Raw genomic sequence first — 20,482 nt, forward strand, 5'->3', positions numbered from 1 at the left:
CCTTTGGCTCAGGTCATGATCCCAGGGTTCTGAGATCGAGCCCCGCATAGGGCTCTCTGCTCAGCAAGGAGCCTGCTTCCTCCTCTCTCTCTGTCTGCCTCTCTGCCTACTTGGGATCTCTGTCTATCAAATAAATAAAAATAAAAAAAAAATTTTTATTTAAAAATATATGCTTCTATCTACACACAAAGCACTTCAGGATAAATATATTCCATTTATTCTTTCTATCCCTCACTCATTAATCAACAGAAATTTCTAGAACCCAGAGAATGCCTTAGACACATTAGCAGCTTCTGGGGTTTCAAAGGTGAATAGAGAGGAACCTGGATCTTGCCTTCACAGAGCTTCAGATCCACCAAGAGACACCCAGAGGAGAGCAGAAAATGACAGCACAGTGTTACACATGATGAGGTAGTGGCAGCACGGGTACTATGAAAACATGTTTGAGGGACACACCAAAGAACCAGGGGTCAGAAAAGGTTCAAAGATGAAAAGACATACAAAATGGTACCTAAAACTTGAAATGGAGTAAGCAGAGTGAATATGAACATCAGTTGGAGTATGAGAATTGTTACAGGAGAGAATATATAACAAAGGCCAGGGGGTGAAAATGAGTATGCAGGAAACCTCATGAATTCAATGTGGCAATGGCTGGTAATTCATCTATTTAATCAAAAATTATTTATTGAACTCCAACCATGTGTCAGGCTTTGTGCTAGACAATGAGCTTATAAAAGGTAAATAACATGATATGAACCTGGAGAGGCAGGAACAGGGAAGATGATGAAGAGTCTCCTAATCATGTTAAAACTTACTGTTGGGGTGCCTGGGTGGCTCAGATGGTTAAGCTTCTGCCTTGGCTTGGGTAATGATCCCAGGGGCCTGGGATGGAGCCAGGCATCAGGTTCCCTGCTCAATGGGGAGCCTGCTTCTTTCTCTCCCTCTGCTATACCCTCTGCTTGTGCTCTCTTGTTCTATCTGTCAGATACATAAAATCTTAAAAAAATAAATAAATAAGCTTCCTGCTAATCACCATGGGACAAACATTGGAAGACCTTTTGAAACAGTGAGGGATCAGGTTTGATTTGAGTTTGCATGGTCACTATATGGATTATCACTGTGGGAAATGTAATAAAGGGGAAAAGTGGCAGCAGGATGTTACTGAAATGATTTGGGTGTGAAAGAATGGAGCCTGAAATCTAGTGGTGCCAATAAAGATACAGAATGTGGAGGCACTTCTGTGTCCATCTCCATTTCCCTTCAATCCTCCAATGCCCCAGCTGCTATTAGTCTGGGCGATTAATAGCTCAGAACTCAGTGCCCCATTTTCTCAGTACATTTGCCCCAGAACAAAATTAAGGGCTATGTCTGCTATCCCAGGACTGAGTAGAAGCCAAACAATGACAAGCTGATCCTTTGACTCAGGGTGAAACCAGTCCTGTATTACAATATATACCCCAGAGTTCCTGTAGCTCCAGCTCCAGTTGGTACCATAAACTTCCTCGTGTAGTGTAGTCAGTTTCCCTCAACCTTTGTCCTGATAAATCACCTTCATGAAAATCCTCATCTCAGAATATATATCTAGGGAAGGCAATCCAACATCGAGAGATAGAAGAGTGTAATAAATATTTAAGAGTATAAGCAGAAGAACTTGACATGGGCTAAATACTTGAGAAAGAAGTCATGGATGAAAACCAGATTCTTCCTTAGATTACTGGGAGAATGAGGAAACAATGACGATGATCCCTCTTTGACAGTTGATGTAACTTCTCCCTCTTAGTCTGAAAGATTAACTCGAAATTACCTAGGGAAACTATGGAGACCCCCCCACCCACCCAGGCAGTAGTCCTACAAAAAGGGGATGATTCTCCTCAGGACCACTCCCACTACCCTCTTTTCTCCAAGACCTATAACAGTACATGAGTCTCAGAAGACCCCTTAAAGTGATATATCAAGTGTTACCCATGAGAATCACATTAAACTCCAGGATAACTACCTGAGTTTTCTAATTTATAAATATAGATGTAAAATAATGATGGAAGAAACATAAAATCAATTGAGCCAAATTTCTTGATATAGGTTCACTAAGAAGAGATTTTTGATTTAATGTTGCAGCTGGGAAATGAGGAAAAGCTAACCATTTTTCTACTTGGTGGCTAAAGTGTGAAAGAAAAGGTGGTCCACAGTAATCAAATTAGAAATGCCAATCTCCTTGGTTTAACAGAAAGGGAGAGTTTAAAGGCATCGGGAGATTGGAATGTTAGAATGGATTTTTCATTTAAGATCTACTTAATCCCTCTTGGAGGATCCAGAAGACATACCTTCCATATGACCCCGAGAAATAAATTTGATAGGCCAGTCCCAACATCCTTGAAAACCTCTCTAATCACTACTTTCTGTAGATCAGATCTTTAGTATACCTAAACTGCAAAATCCCAATGCAGTGGGAGGTATTTGATTCTAGATAATAGTGGCCAAGTGGTAACACTCAACAACATTAAAGGCAAGGTGAACAGGCTTCCCATAAATGACAGAAGATTCAAAACAGAAATCAGAATAATCCATATAAGCAGACCAACAGTGTTGGCTAGTTTATGAAGGTGTTCTTAGATGTCAAATAGAGAGGAAGCCTATTCAAATCTTACTTGATCTTGGTTAGTTAAAAAGGTTTAGGTTAAAGAAACAGAAGTCTAACTTAATAATAAAGCAGAGTTTCAGAGCTTTGCAATTAATTCCCAGACTGGAACCAATTTATAAACTCAAAATTCCTTGAATAAAGGGGAGATTTTTTTCCTCCTAAGGAAGGACCCTAGGGCATTGCTATAAATGTCTTACAATAATCTTTTCCTCAGCCTTCTCCAAAATAGTCCTATGACCTTTTATCAGTCAAATTGTGCATTGGAGAAAAGAAAATAAGCAGACCTTTCAGGAATGCCTGGACACTGTCTTTGACCTGAAATTGATTCCAGAAAACCCAAAACAACAGTGTGATTCACCAGGCAGAGCAGCAGTTTACAGAGGACGGGGTGTCACTGGAGTTTTAGCTCAGGGTTACTTTGCACTGGGGCCATTGGGTCACTGAACTCATCCTATGGTCACTTCCCCAGTTCCAGAATGTACAATCTGAATAAACAAACTTTGCAACTGGCAGAATCCTCACATTGTTTCCCTGGCATGTGGGAGGGCTATGATGGTGAAAAGCCAAGTGGAAGCCTCTGAAACTTCCCCTGTGTAAGAAAAGTACAAACCAAAAGTGATAGCACATCCCTGGTGGAATCACAAAGATTAGCGCCACCACTAAGGACCTGAAAGATACAGAGGTGGTGATTCCCACAACATACACATTTACCCCACTTAATTGGTCTGTGCGGGAGTTAGATGTATCTTGGAGAATGAGAATGGATACTTGTATGCTTAACCAGGTGGAGAACCCACTAAATTATACCTGTTGTACCAGATGTGTTTTCCTTAATGAACAAATTAACAGATTCTCAGATGCCTGGTATTCAACAAGTGATTTCACAATTGCTTCTTCTCTCCCTGTCAGTAAGGACCATTAGAAACAGTTTGTTTTCAGCTTACAGGGCCAGCAATATGCCTTCCGTGCCCTACCACAGGATGTGTCAACACTACCGCACTATATTATAATTTAGTTCATGAGGAGCTTGATTGTCATTTACTCTACAAGCTATCCACAGTGGTCCATTATATTGATGACATCATGTTGAGTGGATCAAGTGATCAAGACAACTACTCTAGATTTATTGGTAACACATGTCTGTGTCAGAGGATGGAAACTAAACACAATTAAAACTCAGGGGACTTAAATTCAGTGAATTTTCCAGTGGCCCAGAGTATAGAGCGTATCAAGATCCACCTTTGAGGGGCATGTCTGTTGCCAATAGAGATTGATCTAATTTCAGATAGGGGAAGTGTAGGACTCTGATATCTAAAGTAGACATATTTGTGTGGGTAAGAGAGAGAACCATGAACTCGCAGATGAACTTGCAACCTTGTGGTTGTCATAAGTAACTCCCTCTCCCATGAAAGAGGGCAACAACAGTCTTCCCTTGCCTAGATACCTTGTGATTATCTCATTTGAATAAGTTGTCAGACAATATTATTTGGTCTCTTCTTGAGATTCCTCCCACACCCTTCACTGCTTCCAAATATTTAACCAGGTGCAAGCCACAAGGAAGCCCAAGCAGGAAAGTCCAGCCTTGCTCTGGAGAACATGTCATACATGAAAGAACTGTAGGATTACAGTTGGCCACAACATGCAAGTTTGACCTGTGGGAGTCCTTAATGGTAGGGGTGTTTTCAGTGTGGTAAACTGAAGTTTAGAGTTGAGGTCTACGTTGATCAACTTTTTCTGCAGACCCACGTCATTGGAGGTGCCTCATTGAATAACTATGCTGTTTGCTTTAGTCAAAGAACTATTTGCTAGATCTGTGGAAAAGTAGTATAAGAGAGAGCTGCCAAAAGTATGAAAGAATTGCTAGTCCATTTCTTTAAAATCTTAGGTACTGTCATAATCTCATAATCTGTATTATTCTTCTGTTTGCTAGTTTAGGAGTGAATGTGATTTAAAGTCAGTTCATATTCAGAGGGCTCTAAAGTAAATTACTTAAAATCATTAAATCCCAAAGTTTCTAGGTAGAAAAGTATCCCATCAGGAAGTCATCAATATGTCCATATTCACATAAAACGTTCAGAGAAAATAAGTTCAAATGAAAGAATCAAAACATGACATGAGGATTGAGCATAGAGTATATACATATATATTGTATTATTTTTTATGTTTATGCTTCTTATCATTCTTAGAAACATCTTTAATACTAGTGTTAAACACTTCAAATGCATTGCAGAATGTTATAACTTCCATTACTGATACTGCATTGTTCTCAATGCATCTTGCAAGTTCTTATTTTTTAATCACAATCATACTAAAATATATTAATATATCAAATCAACATGTTGTATACCATAAATTTACACATAATATATTAATTAAAGAAAAAAGATGTTGGAGCGCCTGGGTGGCTCAGTGGATTAAGCCACTGCCTTAGGCTCAGGTCATGATCTCAGGGTCCTGGGATCAAGCCCTATCAGGCTCTCTGCTCCACAGGAAGCCTGCTTCCTCCTCTCTGCCTGCTTCTCTGCCTACTTGTGATCTCTGCCTGTCAAATAAATAAATAAAATCTTAAAAAAAAAAGAAAAGAAAAAAGATGTTCTTTTTAAAAGGGCTATCCTGAAGATAAATTTTGATTCAAACTTTGGAGGAACTAAGGCAACATCGGTGAGTAGTGAAAAACAATAATATGGAATTTATTTTAGTAAAAATGTACTTACTTTAAATAATTTTGCCTACTGTTGCATGTAATAATTAAAAAAAAAACCTTTCAATTAAAAAAATCATATATCTGAACATAGACTCTTTTGACATAAAACACTTACCTAGGACTTGAAATTTTATGTTAAGAGTTAATTTGTGTCCCTCAAGAAAATAATATTTTGGAGTCTTAATCCCCAGCACCTCAAAATTTGACCCTACTTAGGCATAGTGTAAATGCCTGACAACTGTGCCTGACAACTGGCTTCTTTTTTTTTTTTTTTGAAGATTTTACTTATTTATGAGAGAGAGAGCTCACAAATAGGGCCACTTCTACCCTGTGAGGTAGAAGCACACTTCCCTCTGAGCTGGGAGCCTGATAGGTAACTGGATTCCAGGACTCTAGAATCACAGGAACCAAAGACAGACACTTAATTAACTGAACCCCAGGATTCCTGGCTTTTTTTATTATAATGTAAAGTACTTACATTAACCTTTGATGGCTGGGTCATCCAGCTCAAAGACATCTCATCTGCAATGAACACAATGTCAGCTACACAACTGGGTGAGGGGTCAGGCTGCCATACCAATGAAGCCCCATTTGGAAAGCCTGGGGTACTTCTAAATGACTTTTGACCATTTGTGTGACTCTGTGCTTTTCTTCCTGTACTTTATGTTTTAAATTCACCAGTAGTGAACCCCCAAATCATGGGTACCCCACTCTTGAACCTAATAAAGGCAGAACCTCAGATTGGTGAGCTCTTTCTGTCTCTCCCTGTCTCTCTGTACCTGTGATCAAACTGTGTGACCCCAGGCATGTGATGAACACTCTGTGACTTGTGAGCAATAAACCTTGTTTTTTCAAAGTCCCTTCATTCAACTGGGAAAAGGAGGATAAACTCCAAAAAAACACAGGCCTCTATTTGGGGGTCTCAGAACTGCAAGCATGGATTTTGGTGTAACCAGGAAACGTGTCCTGCTCATGCCGGGAGAGCAAGTTTTTTTTTTTGTTTGTTTGTTTTAAGAGAAAGAAGGAAGGAGAAATCACATGATTTAGATAAAGAAGAGAGAGAGAGAGAAGAAAAAAAAAACTTCATTTGGTACTGATAGATGGAGCTGCTTTTTGATTACCTTTTCCTTCTCTCTTCTTTCTTTCTTTCTGAGAGAGAGGGCAGGAAGATGGGGCAGATCAGAGAAAGAAGGAAGAGAGTCCCAAGCAGGCTCCACACTCAATACAAAGCTGGATCTCACAACGCTGAGATAATACCCTAAGCTGAAATCAAGAGTCTCACACCTAAGCCACTGAGCCACCCAAGCACCCCACTTTTAATTACTATTGATTATTCTACTGATGCTGTCAAACAAAACTATTCCTGGTATGCACTAGTTAATGTTTCTGTTCTCATGAAGTTCTTATTAATAGTTTTATGGTCTAAATGATAGTTGTTCTGTTGGATTTTCTGAGTAATTGCTTGTAAAAAACAATTAGTGTTCTGGCCCAGTTCAAGAGTTTATTCCTTAGAAAGGAGAATGGGACATCAAGATGGAGTCTCTTGTCTCCAGAAATTTCCTAGCTGGAAAGGGGAAGGGGTGGGGAGGGTAAGCTCTTAGCTCCCAGAGGGCTTTGCATGTGGACCCTCTGTCTTCAAAGCCAGTAATGGTGCCTTTTAGTCTAATTGTACTTTGAATCTCTCTTACTTCCTCTTCTGTTACCAGTCAGGAAAAATTATTTTCTTCTAGAGAGCTTATAGGATTAGATGGGATCAAACACATAACTCAAAGTTAGCATACCAATAACCTTAATTACATTGTTGAAATCCCTTTAGACATGTAATTCTACATTTAACATGTGCTATATTTTCATATTTCCAGTTCCCAGGAATAGGGCAGGAAATCCTGAGGGACATTTTGGAATTATGTCTACCACAGTGTAAAAGAAAGTTTGGAAAAATCGTAGCCTTTAGCCCTAGAACCAGAGAATGCATATCTCAATATGTATAAAATGAGGATAGTTCTATCCCTACTAAATATGCCACTTTTGCATCCTCTTTGAAATATTATCCATGTGGAAAATAGGACAATCCCTTATGTGTGGAATCAAGTCTTAGAGGAAATATAAGTAACATTTTATATATATTTTTTTAAAGATTTTATTTATTTATTTGACAGAGAGAGATCACAAGTAGGCAGAGAGGCAGGCAGAGAGAGAGGAGGAAGCAGGCTCCCTGTGGAGCAGAGAGCCCGATGCGGGGCTCGATCCCAGGACCCTGAGATCATGACCTGAGCCGAAGGCAGCGGCTTAATCCACTGAGCCACCCAGGTGCCCCGTAACATTTTATATTAACTTAATCCTTGAATCCGACTAAATGTATGATCTTCATCAAGTAGCTTACACAATCAGTTAAGCTATATCAAACTGTCTACATTCATGGACACATCCATGTCATGGATGAGGGCCTGGAGTGTAGAATTTATATCTCAGTGTCACAGAGTTTTGTGCAGTGAGCTGTTGTCTTATTTTGTCCTTCAGTATCAATGACTTCAGTCGAAAGGTTGGGATTGAAATGCTTTGTCCTGGAGATATTTCCAAGTTTTCCTTGCAAATTGTGCCATGAAGTTTCTAATAATAAAATGAATAATAGCAATAACACTAATTATAATAATAATATTGATTACATATTACTGATGTAAGATAAAATAATTATAGTTATAGGGGAAGAATCTAAATTCCAGTGAGATAAGTGTCTTACCCAAAGTCACATTGCCCATGAAAGGTACACCTGGGATTTAAAGTCAGACTCTCTGGCTTCAATGTCTGAGGTGGAAACATGAATCATCCTGGACATCTGGCAAATGCATCTCACATAAAACTGCCTCTTCTACTAAATACTTAAGCTGCATATCTAATTAGATTTTGACACTGTTGCTATGGTGCGTTGTTCAGCCATCTTCCTGTTTCCATTCATATGTACACAGTCCTCCTTGCAGTATATCTGACATTAAAAGCACAGAAATTAAATTATTTAGGCAATGAAACAGAATTATAACTGTATTATAATAAAGCATGAAAAATAAATGTTTTAAATTTTGTTACTTTGTCATCATCAAATAATCAAAACTATAAAAATTACCTTAGTAATTTATTTTGTTGGTGCAATTGAAGTTCTACTATGAGTGAATTATCTAAGTTGGAAAATAAAAGTATGTATCCTAAGTACTACAACTCAAAATTTATATGTAATTTTGGAATATGCAACACATTATTTTATTATTTTAATAAAAATTCAGACACACTTATTAAGACCTTACTCTGTGTAAAGTGTGGAAATACTAGTCACAATCATTGTAGGGTCAGTAAAGCATCTTAGCAAGGTTGAATTCTACTATACTAGTTACTAGCTGCCGAACCTTGTCAATTATCTCTTTGTGCCTCTGTGGAAATATTAATATCATCTCATGGGGTCGTTATGTTCATTAAATTTTAAAATCCCTTTAAAGTCCTTAGCACAATTACTAGCACATTGTAATGATTTTTCATTTACTGTTGTTACACTTGCCATGATCAAAATTTAAATTATTAAATACAGTCTGAGGAACAATAGATCCTATTTTCATTGAGTTAATAGTCTATTGAGAAAATGAGAGAAGAACACCAATATTTAAAAGACACACAAAACCCCCAAACCAAAGTGCAAAAACCTTCAAACGACCCATGAAAGGGAAGTCAAATGATCTGGTGAAATTAGGTATTTCGAGTGTAATGGGATGATTTGGGGCATGGAATTGGGTTTCAGAGAGATATAAAGAGGATACGCTTTGTGAGAATGGGGACATTAAAGTTTGATCTTAATTATTATAAAAAGCCAAATACCTTCAATATTAATAATTAATTAGCTTTGATAATGGAAGCAGTAGAAGGCCTATAATAAATATAATGGGTGCGCTAGGGCTTATTCCTTGTGTAGAGAAGAATAAGGCCACCTTAAAAATTGTATCACTGACCATGGAAATTGTATTTGATACTTAACATCATATATTTTATATTTGAAACAATCTTAAAATAAAAACTATTTTCAAAAGCACATTTGAAAAAACAAATAAAAGCAAATTAAAATCACCAGAGTTTATTTTTACTAGCCTTGTCCAAGAATTCCCATAAGGATTGCCATTGGCAGGTCCAGTTCTCACCTGCATCCAGTGCCTTTATATAGTCTTCCTGACTGTTCCCCTGTAGCTTCCCCAGGAGACCCCAACCCTGTACATTTAGGGAAGTAGACCTTGAAGCTCATTATTGCACCAAAGGGGAAAACAACGCAAGATAGAAAGGGCCAGATGCAGTTGAGATTTTCCTTCCAGTTTTATGATATACTTCTCATTCTGGTTCTGAATTATCAGTTAGTTTTTAAGACATATTTATTTTCTTTTATTATTATTTTTTTATTTTTTGTAATTTCACGTTTTTATTTATATTTCAGTTCACATATAGTGTAATATTAGTTTCAGGAGTAGAATTCAGTGATTCATTACATTTTAAATATAATTGGAAAACTGCCTACAAAGGCATGGGAAATTTCAAATACAAAGGTATGGGAATTTTTCCATTACATTTTTTGTCCTAAGAGATATATTTATGTTTTGACTTTGAAGATTTTTTTTAAATGAATTTAGCTTCCTTTTTTTTTTATATATTTCATTTATTTGACAGAGAGAAATCATAACCAGGCAGAGAGAGAGGAGGAAGCAGGCTCCCTGCGGAGCAGAGAGCCAGATGCAGGGCTGGATCCCAGGATCCTGGGATCATGACCTGAGCCTAAGGCAGAGGCTTTAACCCACTGAGCCACCCAGGCGTCCCTGACTTTGAAGATTTTTTTAACTTGTTGTCATGAGTTCAAGAAGACATGGATATCCCTTTCAATATTAATTGGAATTGGCTGATACTAAAAATGTGAGTTCTTATATATATATATCTTTTGCCTTTTCCATCTTTTCTTTATTCTTACATTTTCTATTTTTGCATGCGTGAGCCTGTGTGATCTCTTTGAGCAGCTATAGAATCATCCGTCCTTATTCATTTGTTTAATAAAGTAATTTTTTGCATAAATATAATTCATGAAATATATCTCCTTGGTAACAATTTCTTTTATGACTTTTAGACTTCTAATTCATGTAACAATTTTACATTTTAATAGTTTACAAAACACCTTTAAAAAGTCTGTTGTAATAAAAAATGAAAAAAATGGGAATGCTACTTTGAATTCCTTTTTCTCACACATGGGACTCTCTAGCTGTCAGGTTATGAGGTTCAGAGATATTGTGGAATATTGTGTACTCCACTTTGGAAGTAAAGAAATGATAAAAAAACAATAAAAATTTGGAAAAAATCAAATAGTTGAATAAGACAAACAATAAGTTATAAAGAGAATAAAGATAATAAGAGAATGATGGGAAATTAATTGATAATTTTGATAAACTTGTAAATGAGTTACTAAATCACTTGATTTAAAAAAGAATAGTTCTTTGTAAGTGGAAGGATCCATGAAAACTACAATTCCTTATTTTTCTTAAGAGGAAATACATATCAATGGATTTGAGGAGCTTTTTCTTAAATCCCCTAATCAGGGAGTGGCAGACCAGTACAAGAACCTCCATTTCTTGCCTCACAGTGCCACAGGTCTGTAATACTGAGCAATAATTCCTGATATTTGAAATGAACATGGATTATATGGAGGAAATTTTCAGTGACCACAGGTAGAGAAGTTCAAATTATATAATTGATGACAATTTTTTAGCAAAGATAGATCTGATATATATTAAAATGTTAAAAAACTCCAGAAAACTAGAAAATGACCTAAGTAAAATAGAGGGATAAAATAATTATTTTGTTGAAATGTTTCATTCACTTATTCTAAATAATAAGAGAGAGATTATCTTTTGTAAGGTTGAAGGTCTTTATGAATAATTTTTTTCTTTGATTTCAATTCTTCCATCTGTGAAATGGGAAATCCTGTGTCCTATTGCAAGTCTTGGTCATTAGTTTGGGATTTTCAATAGTGGTTAGTTGTCAAAATAATATTATAACTTCTGTAGAAATCTAAATTCAGTGGCATATCAAACTCATTGAAGAAAATTTATTCTAAGTGCTACATTTGTCCAATAAACTATTAAACATTTATAAAAATTAGACATTTTAAATTTATAAAAGTTCATAGTTAATTCTTATGATGTATTATATGCACATATCTATAGCTAAATATTTTGTATGAAAATTTTAATTCAATTCCCACTAGAATCCTATGTGATAAGGACTATTAATCACTATTCTGCAGGTGAAAAAAACAAGGCTCAGAGTCTCCTTTTCTGGTGTAGATTTTCTTAATGAACTTGTTGCAGCAAAGATGAAGATTGCAGGTAATCGGAAGTTTAAAAATGATGACATTTCTACTGAGTCTATATATATTGGAGGTTGTTAACCTTTTGTGCAGTATATCTTAGTATTCAGCAATCTGTGTTGCTTTGTTGTTTCCTTCTGTTTAAATGAAAATACGAGCTAGAGTTGGTTCAGCAAAACAAGTAAAAATGAAAAAGAGCAAATTATGAACTTGAGTCCTCAGTAATAATAGCTAGAGATTTAACAAATCACCTTGAAATTTCATTATCCTATCAGGATTATAAAAGTATGACTAAATGTGCTAAGTTTTGTTAATTCCAGTAAAGGTTCACTTTTTCTTTTAATTTTATTTTTTAATTAATTATTTTATTTTTTTCAGCATAACAGTATTCATTGTTTTTGCACAACACCCAGTGCTCCATGCAATACGTGCCCTCCCTATTACCCACCACCTGGTTCCCCCAACCTCCCACCCCCCCCTTCAAAACCCTCAGGTTGTTTTTGAGATTTAATTCTACTTCATTTCATTTCTTATATTTTATGCTCTCCTTAAACCATTTAATAAAATGAGTTTTAAAATGACTTTAATTACAGAAGTAGTAGTGAAATAATATATTTCATAAAGAAATTAAAATATTGAATAATGCTAAAATCCCTTTGGTCATCACCTCCTTTATTTCTGAGAACTAAATCTTTCCTTTTGTACTTTTTTTCTATTAATTTATTAGCTTCTCATAGAAACTATATAGTATTCTGGAGCTGTGATCTTTTTCTTTAACATGCATTTTATTAAACTGTGATTATTTTTATACACTTTATTATGTTTTCCACAATACAGTATGTCTCAGTGATTTGTATCATAGTAGATATCTCCTAGGGACTGAACATTTAAATTTGTTTAGTTTTCCATAATGAGAACATACCACCCTTTATTTCCATTGTATTGTCAGGTTTTAGATCACTTCTATTTTCCAACTTTGATTGAGTCTGTGAGGAATATCCTTTTTTATGCTTTCTGGGGTAGTTTTGCTCGGTCACTAATCAAAATTTTAAATGACAGCATTTAAATTATTTTTTTATGAAGTCGATGAGTGGGAATATAGTATCTCATTGTTGTTGAATCTGCATTTCCCTGATTCTAATGAGATTGAATATTTTGATATGCACTTTAAACAGCTGTGACTTCCTTTCTATGTATTGCCTTGTCAAATATTTTGCTTTGTATAAAATTGGACTATTTTTCTTTATGTGATTGATTCACGGGGTTTATAAATATTTACTCCCATTTGTCACTTTTAAAAATGTTTGGTTTATGTGAAAATTTGTCATATAAAAGGTTTTAAAATAGATTTTTAAAATATTTTTTTGAATTTATTTTTTGTGCTTTGCTTAAAATAATGTTCCTACATAAGATAGAAACCCATTCTAATTATATCTCAAATTTTTTATTTTTGTTTGATACGTTTGTATCTTTCTCCAAACTGGATTATAACTTTTTGTGCCTTGTGAGGTATATTGTTTTCAGCAAGCGATTCAAGGTCCTAACATCAGTTACTAAAGTTCACATCAATTCGAATTCCCTGGAATGAATGAATATACATATGTATATTTTGAACAGTGTCAGGAGAGTAGGTATTAATTCTTCTTTAAATGTTTGGTAGAATTCCTCTGGGAAGTTGTTTGGCCCTGGGCTCTTTTTCTTTGGAGAGTTGTGATGAGGGCAGAAATCGTTACTGGTTGTGGGTCTGCGCAGGTTTTCTAGTTCTTCCTGGTTCAGTTTTGTTAGTTTATACATTACTAGGAACACATCAGTTTCTTCCATCCACATCATCGCAAATGGCAAGATTTCATTTCTTTTGATGGCTGCATAGTATTCCATTGTGTATATATACCACTTCTTCTTTATCCATTCATCTTTTAATGGACATCTAGGTTCTTTCCATAATTTGGCTATTGTAGACATTGCTGCTATAAACATTCGGGTACACGTGCCCCTTCAGATCACTATGTTTGTATCTTTAGGGTAAATACCCAGTAGTGCAATTGCTGGGTCATATTGGAGTTCTATTTTCAACATTTTGAGGAACCACCATGCTGTTTTCCAGAGTGCTTGCACCAGCTTGCATTCCCACCAACAGTGGAGGAGGGTTCCCCTTTCTCCGCATCCTCGTCAGCATCTGTCATTTCCTGACTTGTTAATTTTAGCCATTCTGACTGGTTTGAGATTTTATCTCATTGTGGTTTTGATTTGTATTTCCCTGATGTCGAGTGATGTGGAGCACTTTTTCATGTGTCTGTTGGCCATTTGGATGTCGTCTTTGCAGAAATGTTTGTTCATGTCCTCTGCCCATCTCTTGATTGGATTGTTTGTTCTTTGGGTGTTGAGTTTGCTAAGTTCCTTATAGATTTTGGATACTAGTCCTTTATCTGATATGTCGTTTACAAATATCTTCTCCCATTCTGTCAGTTGTCTTTTGGTTTTGTTAACTGTTTCCTTTGCTGTGCAGAAGGAAATCCCAATTTGATCTTGATGAAGTCCCAATAGTTCATTTTTTCTCTTGCTTCCCTTGCCTTTGCCGATGTTCCTAGGAAGATGTTGCTGCAGCTGAGGACGAAGAGGTTGCTGCCTGTGTTCTCCTCAAGGATTTTGATGGATTCCTTTCTCACATTGAGGTCCTTCATCCATTTGGAGTCTATTTTCGTGTGTGGTGTAAGGAAGTGGTCCAATTTCATTTTTCTGCATGTGGCTGTCCAATTTTCCCAGCACCATTTATTGAAGAGGCTGTCTTTTTTCCATTGGACATTCTTTCCTGCTTTGAAGAAGATTAGTTGACCATAGAGTTGAGGGTCGATTTCTGGGCTCTCTATTCTGTTCCATTGATCTATGTGTCTGTTTTTGTGCCAGTACCATGCTGTCTTGATGATGACAGCTTTGTAATAGAGCTTGAAGTCCGGAATTGTGATGCCACCAACGTTGGCTTTCTTTTTCAATATTCCTTTGGCTATTCGAGGTCTTTTCTGGTTCCATATACATTTTAGGATTATATGTTCCATTTCTTTGGAAAAAATGGATGGTATTTTGATAGGGATTGCATTAAATGTGTAGATTGCTTTAGGTAGCATAGACATTTTCACAATATTTATTCTTCCAATCCAGGAGCATGGAACATTTTTCCATTTCTTTGTGTCTTCCTCAATTTCTTTCATGAGTACTTTATAGTTATCTGCATATAGATTCATAGCCTCTTTGGTTAGGTTTTTTCATAGGTATCTTATAGTTTTGGGTGCAATTGTAAATGGGACTGACTCCTTAATTTCACTTTCTTTTGTCTTGTTGTTGGTGTACAGAAATGCAACTGATTTCTGTGCATTGATTTTATATCCTGAAACTTTACTGAATTCCTGTACAAGTTCTAGCAGCATTGGAGTGGAGTCTTTTGGGGTTTCCACATATAGTATCATATCATCCGGGAAGAGTGATAGTTTGACTTCTTCTTTGCCAATTTGGATGCCTTTAATTTCTTTTTGTTGTCTGATTGCTGAGGCTAGGACTTCTAGTACTATGTTGAATAGCAGTGGTGATAATGGACATCCCTGCCGTGTTCCTGACCTTAGCGGAAAAGCTTTCAGTTTTTCTCCATTGAGAATGATATTTGTGGTAGGTTTTTCATAGATGGTGTTGATAATATTGAAGTATATGCCCTCTATCCCTACACTTTGAAGAGTTTTGATCAGGAAGGGATGCTGTACTTTGTCAAATGCTTTTTCAGCATCTATGGAGAGTATCATATGGTACTTGTTCTTTCTTTTATTAATGTGTTGTATCACATTGATTGATTTGCGGATATTGAACCAACCTTGCAGCCCTGGAATAAATCCCACTTGATCGTGATGAATAATCCTTTTAATATACTGTTGGATCCTATTGGCTAGTATTTTGGTGAGAATTTTTGCATCTGTGTTCATCAAGGATATTGGTCTGTAGTTCTCTTTTTTGGTGGGATCCTTGTCTGGTTTGGGGATCAAGGTAATGCTGGCTTCATAAAATGAGTTTGGAAGTTTTCCTTCCATTTCTATTTTTTGGAACAGTTTCAGGAGAATAGGAATTAGTTCTTCTTTAAATGTTTGGTAGAATTCCCCTGGGAAGCCATCTGGCCCTGGGCTTTTCTTTGTTTGGAGATTTTTGATGACTGTTTCAATCTCCTTACTTGTTATAGCCCTGTTCAGGTTTTCTATTTCTTCCTGGTTCAGTTGTGGTAGTTTATATGTCTCTAGGAATGCATCCATTTCTTCCAGATTGTCCAATTTGTTGGCGTAGAGTTGCTCATTGTATGTTCTTATAATTGTCTGTATTTCTTTGGTGTTAGTTGTGATCTCTCCTCTTTCATTCATGATTTTATTTATTTGGGTCCTTTCCCTTTTCTTTTTGATAAGTCTGGCCAGAGGTTTATCAATCTTATTGATGCTTTCAGAGAACCAGCTCCTAGTTTCATTGATTTTTTCTATTGTTTTTTTGGTTTCTATTTCATTGATTTCTGCTCTGATCTTTATGATTTCTCTTCTCCTGCTGGGTTTAGGGTTTCTTTCTTGTTCTTTCTCCAGCTCCTTTAGGTGTAGGTTTAGGTTGTGTACTTGAGACATTTCTTGTTTCTTGAGTAGGCTTGTACCGCTATATATTATCCTCTCAGGACTGCCTTTGCTGTGTCCCACAGATTTTGAACCATTGTGTTTTCATTATCATTTGTTTCCATGAATTTTTTCAATTCTTCCTTAATTTCCTGGTTGACCCATTCATTCCTTAGAAGGATGCTGTTTAGTCTCCATGTATTTGAGTTCTTTCCAGCTTTCTTCTTGTGATTGAGTTCTAGCTTCAGAGCATTGTGGTCTGAAAATATGCAGGGAATGATCCCAATCTTTTGATACTGGTTGAGACCTGATTTGTGACCCAGGATGTGATCTCTTCTGGAGAATGTTCCATGTGCACTAGCGAAGAATGTGTAGTCTGTTGCTTTGGGATGAAATGTTCTGAATATATCTGTGATGTCCATCTGGTCCAGTGTGTCATTTAAGGTCTTTATTTCCTTGTTGATCTTTTTTTTGGATGATCTGTTCATTTCAGTGAGGGGAGTGTTAATGTCCCCTACTATTATTGTCTTATTATTGATGTGTTTCTTTGATTTTGTTATTAATTGGTTTATATAGTTGGCTGCACCCATGTTATGGGCATAGATATTTAAAATTGTTAGATCTTCCTGTTGGACAGAATTTTGAGTATGATATAGTGTCCTTCCTCATCTCTTATTATAGTCTTTGGCTTAAAATCTAATTGATCTGATATAAGGATTGCCACTCCAGCTTTCTTCTGATGCCCATTAGCATGGTATATTGTTTTCCACCCCCTCACTTTAAATCTGGAGGTGTCTTTGCATCTAAAATGAGTTTCTTGTAGGCAATATATTGATGGGTTTTGTATTTTTATCCATTCTGATACCCTGTGTCTTTTGATTGGGGCATTTAGCCCATTAACATTCAGGGTAACTATTGAGAGATATGAATTTAGTGCCATTAGTAGCCTGTAAGGTGACTGTTACTGTATATTGTCTCTGTACCTTTCTGATCTACTACTTTTAGGTTCTCTCTTTGCTTAGAGGACCCCTTTCAATATTTCCTGTAGACCTGGTTTGGTGTTTGCAAATTCTTTCAGTTTTTGTTTGTCCTGGAAGCTTTTGATCTCTCCTTCTATTTTCAATGATAACCTAGCTGGATAGAGTATTCTTGGCTGCATGTTTTTCTTGTTTAGTGCTCTGAATATATCATGCCAGCTCTTTCTTACCTGCCAGGTCTCTGTGGATAAGTCTGCTGCCAATCTAATATTTTTACCATTGTATGTTACAGACTTCTTTCAGGCTTCTTTCAGGATTTTGTCTTTGTCACTAAGACTTGTAAATTTTACTCTTAGGTGACGGGGTGTGGACCTATTCTTATTGACTTTGAAGGGGGTTCTCTGCACCTCCTGGATTTTGATGCTTGTTCCCTTTGCCATATTATGAAAATTCTCTCCAATAATTCTTTCCAATAGACCTTCTGCTCCCCTCTCTCTTTCTTCTTCTGGAATCCCAATTATTCTAATGTTGTTTCATCTTATGGTGTCACTTATCTCTCAAATTCTCCCCTCGTAGTCCAGTAGCTGTTTGTCCCTCTTTTGTTCGGCTTCTTTATTCTCTGTCATTTGGTCTTCTATATCACTAATTCTTTCTTCTGCCTCATTTATCCTAGCAGTGAGAGCCTCCATTTTTAATTGCACCTCATTAATAGCTTTTTTTTATTTCAACTTGGTTAGATTTTAGTTCTTTAATTTCTCCAGAAAGTGCTTTTATATCTCCAGAGAGGGTTTATCTAATATCTTCCATGCATTTTTCGAGCCCGGCTAGAACGTTCAGAATCATCATTCTGAACTCTTGATCTGACATATTACCAATGTCTGTGTTGATTAGGTCCCTAGCCTTCGGTACTGCCTCTTGTTCTTTGTTTGTGGTGATTTTTTCTGCCTTGTCATTTTGTTCAGATAAGAGGATATGAAGGATCAAATAAAATACTAACAGGGTGGCAAAGACCCCAGAAAAAATGTGCTGGAACCAAATCAGAAGAGACACCAAATTGTAGGGGGGAGAAAGGGGATAAAAAGAGGTTCAGAAAAAAAAAAGAAAAAAATTAAAAAATAAAACAAATAAAGAAAAAATATAAAAAAGAAAGAAAAAAATATATATTTTAGATAAACTAGTCAAAAAACGTTAAAAAAGAAAAGTGTAAAATTTTTAAAAATTTAGCAGAAGAAGAAAAAAGAAAGGAAAAACATTGAAAAAAAAATTGAATTAACTGCAACACTAAAGAATCATGGGGCGAAAGCCATGAGTTCCATGCTTTGCTTCCTAATCCTCTGGAATTCCGCTGCTGTCTTAGGTATTGAATCTGCTTTCCTTGATAGCTGAACTTCATCCTGGCTGGATATTTTGTTTATCTTCTGGGGAAGGAGCCTGTTGTAGTGACTCTCAAGTGTCTTTGCCCAGGCGGAATTGCACTGCACTTACCGGGGGCCGGACTAAGTAATCCATTCGGGTTCGCTTTTGGGAGCTTCTGTTCCCCCGAACACTTTCCGTAGAGTTCTGGAGGACGGAAATGAAAATGGCAGCCTCCTAGTCTCTGGCCTGGAGGAGCGGAGAGCCCGGGGCCCCACTCCTCAGCGCCCCCCCAGAGGACAGCACCCAATCACTCCCGTACCCCCAGCCTCCAGCTGCGCTCTGAGCTCACCCAGCCCGTGAGCAGTTCAAGGTAACCCCGAGCTGAAAGTTCAATCCTCAGCTCTGTCTCTGTAGCCAGCTTCTCCATTCTAATACCTGAGAGCTCTGCGACACTCCGACACTCCCAATTCTTCTGTGACCCTGCGGGACCTGGGGCCACGCTGACCCCGTGTGGGCTTCACCCCAGTTTAGCCTTTGGAGCAATGTCCCTCAGTGGAACAGACTTTTAAAACTTCTGTTTTTGTGCTCCGTTGATCCACCACTTGCTGGGAGCCGGCCCCTCCCCCCTACGGTCTATCTTCCAGTCCTTTTAGATTCTCTTCTCTGCCAGGCCTACCTTTCAGAAAGTGGTTGATTTTCTGTTTCTAGAATTGCTGTTCTTCTTCTCTTCGATCTCCCGTTGGATTTGTAGGTGTTTGTAATGTTTAGATAAGCTATTGAGCTGATCTCCTGCTACCTGATGTAGTATCAGCCTGCTACTTCTCCGCCATCTTGACTCCTCCCCCTCTTTAACCTCCTTTTATTTGAGTTCTTTCCAACTTTCCTTTTGTGACTGAGTTCAAGTTTCATAGCATATTGGTCTGAAAATATGCAGGGAATTATCCCAATCTTTTGGTGAAGGCTGAAACTTGATTTGTGATGCCGGATGTGACTTATTCTGGAGAATGTTACATGTGCAGTAGAGAAGAATGTGTATCTGTTGCTTTAAGATAGAATGTTCTGAATATATCTCTTCTGTCCATCTGGTCCAGGGTGTCATTTAAGGCCTTTATTTCCTTGTTGATCTTTTGCTTAGATGATCTGTCCATTTCAGTGTGGGGGTGTTAAAGTCCCTACAACTGTTGTATTATAGTTGATTTGTTTCTTTGGTTTTGTTTTAATTGACTTATATAATTGGCTGATCCTATGTTGGGGACATAGATATTTTAAATTGTTAGGTCTTGTTTTATAGACTCTTTAGGTATCATATAGTGTCCTTCCACATCTCTTATTATATTCTTTGGCTTAAAATCTAATTTGTCTGATATATGGATAGCTATACCAGCTTTCTTTTGGTGTCCATTAGAATGGTAAATTGTGGGGTGCCTGGGTGGCTCAGTGGGTTAAGCTGCTGCCTTCGGATCAGGTCATGATCCCAGGGTCCTGAAATCGAGCCCCACATTGGGCTCTCTGCTCAGTGGGGAACCTGCTTCTCCTCTCCCCCCCTTCTCTCTCTGCCTGCCTCTCTGCCTATTTGTGATCTCTGTCTGTCAAATAAATAAATAAAATCTTAAAAAAAAAAGAATGATAAATTGTTTTCCACTCCCTCACTTTAAATCTGGAGGTGTCTTTGGGTCTAAAATGAGTCTCTTGCAGTTAGCACATTGATGGGTCTTGTTTCTTTATCCATTCTGATACCCGTGCCTTTTGATTGGAGCATTTAGCCCATTTACATTCAGGGTCACTATTGGAAGAGTTGAATTT

This window comes from Meles meles, chromosome 8 (assembly GCF_922984935.1).
Source record: "Meles meles chromosome 8, mMelMel3.1 paternal haplotype, whole genome shotgun sequence".
Lineage (NCBI taxonomy): Eukaryota > Metazoa > Chordata > Mammalia > Carnivora > Mustelidae > Meles > Meles meles.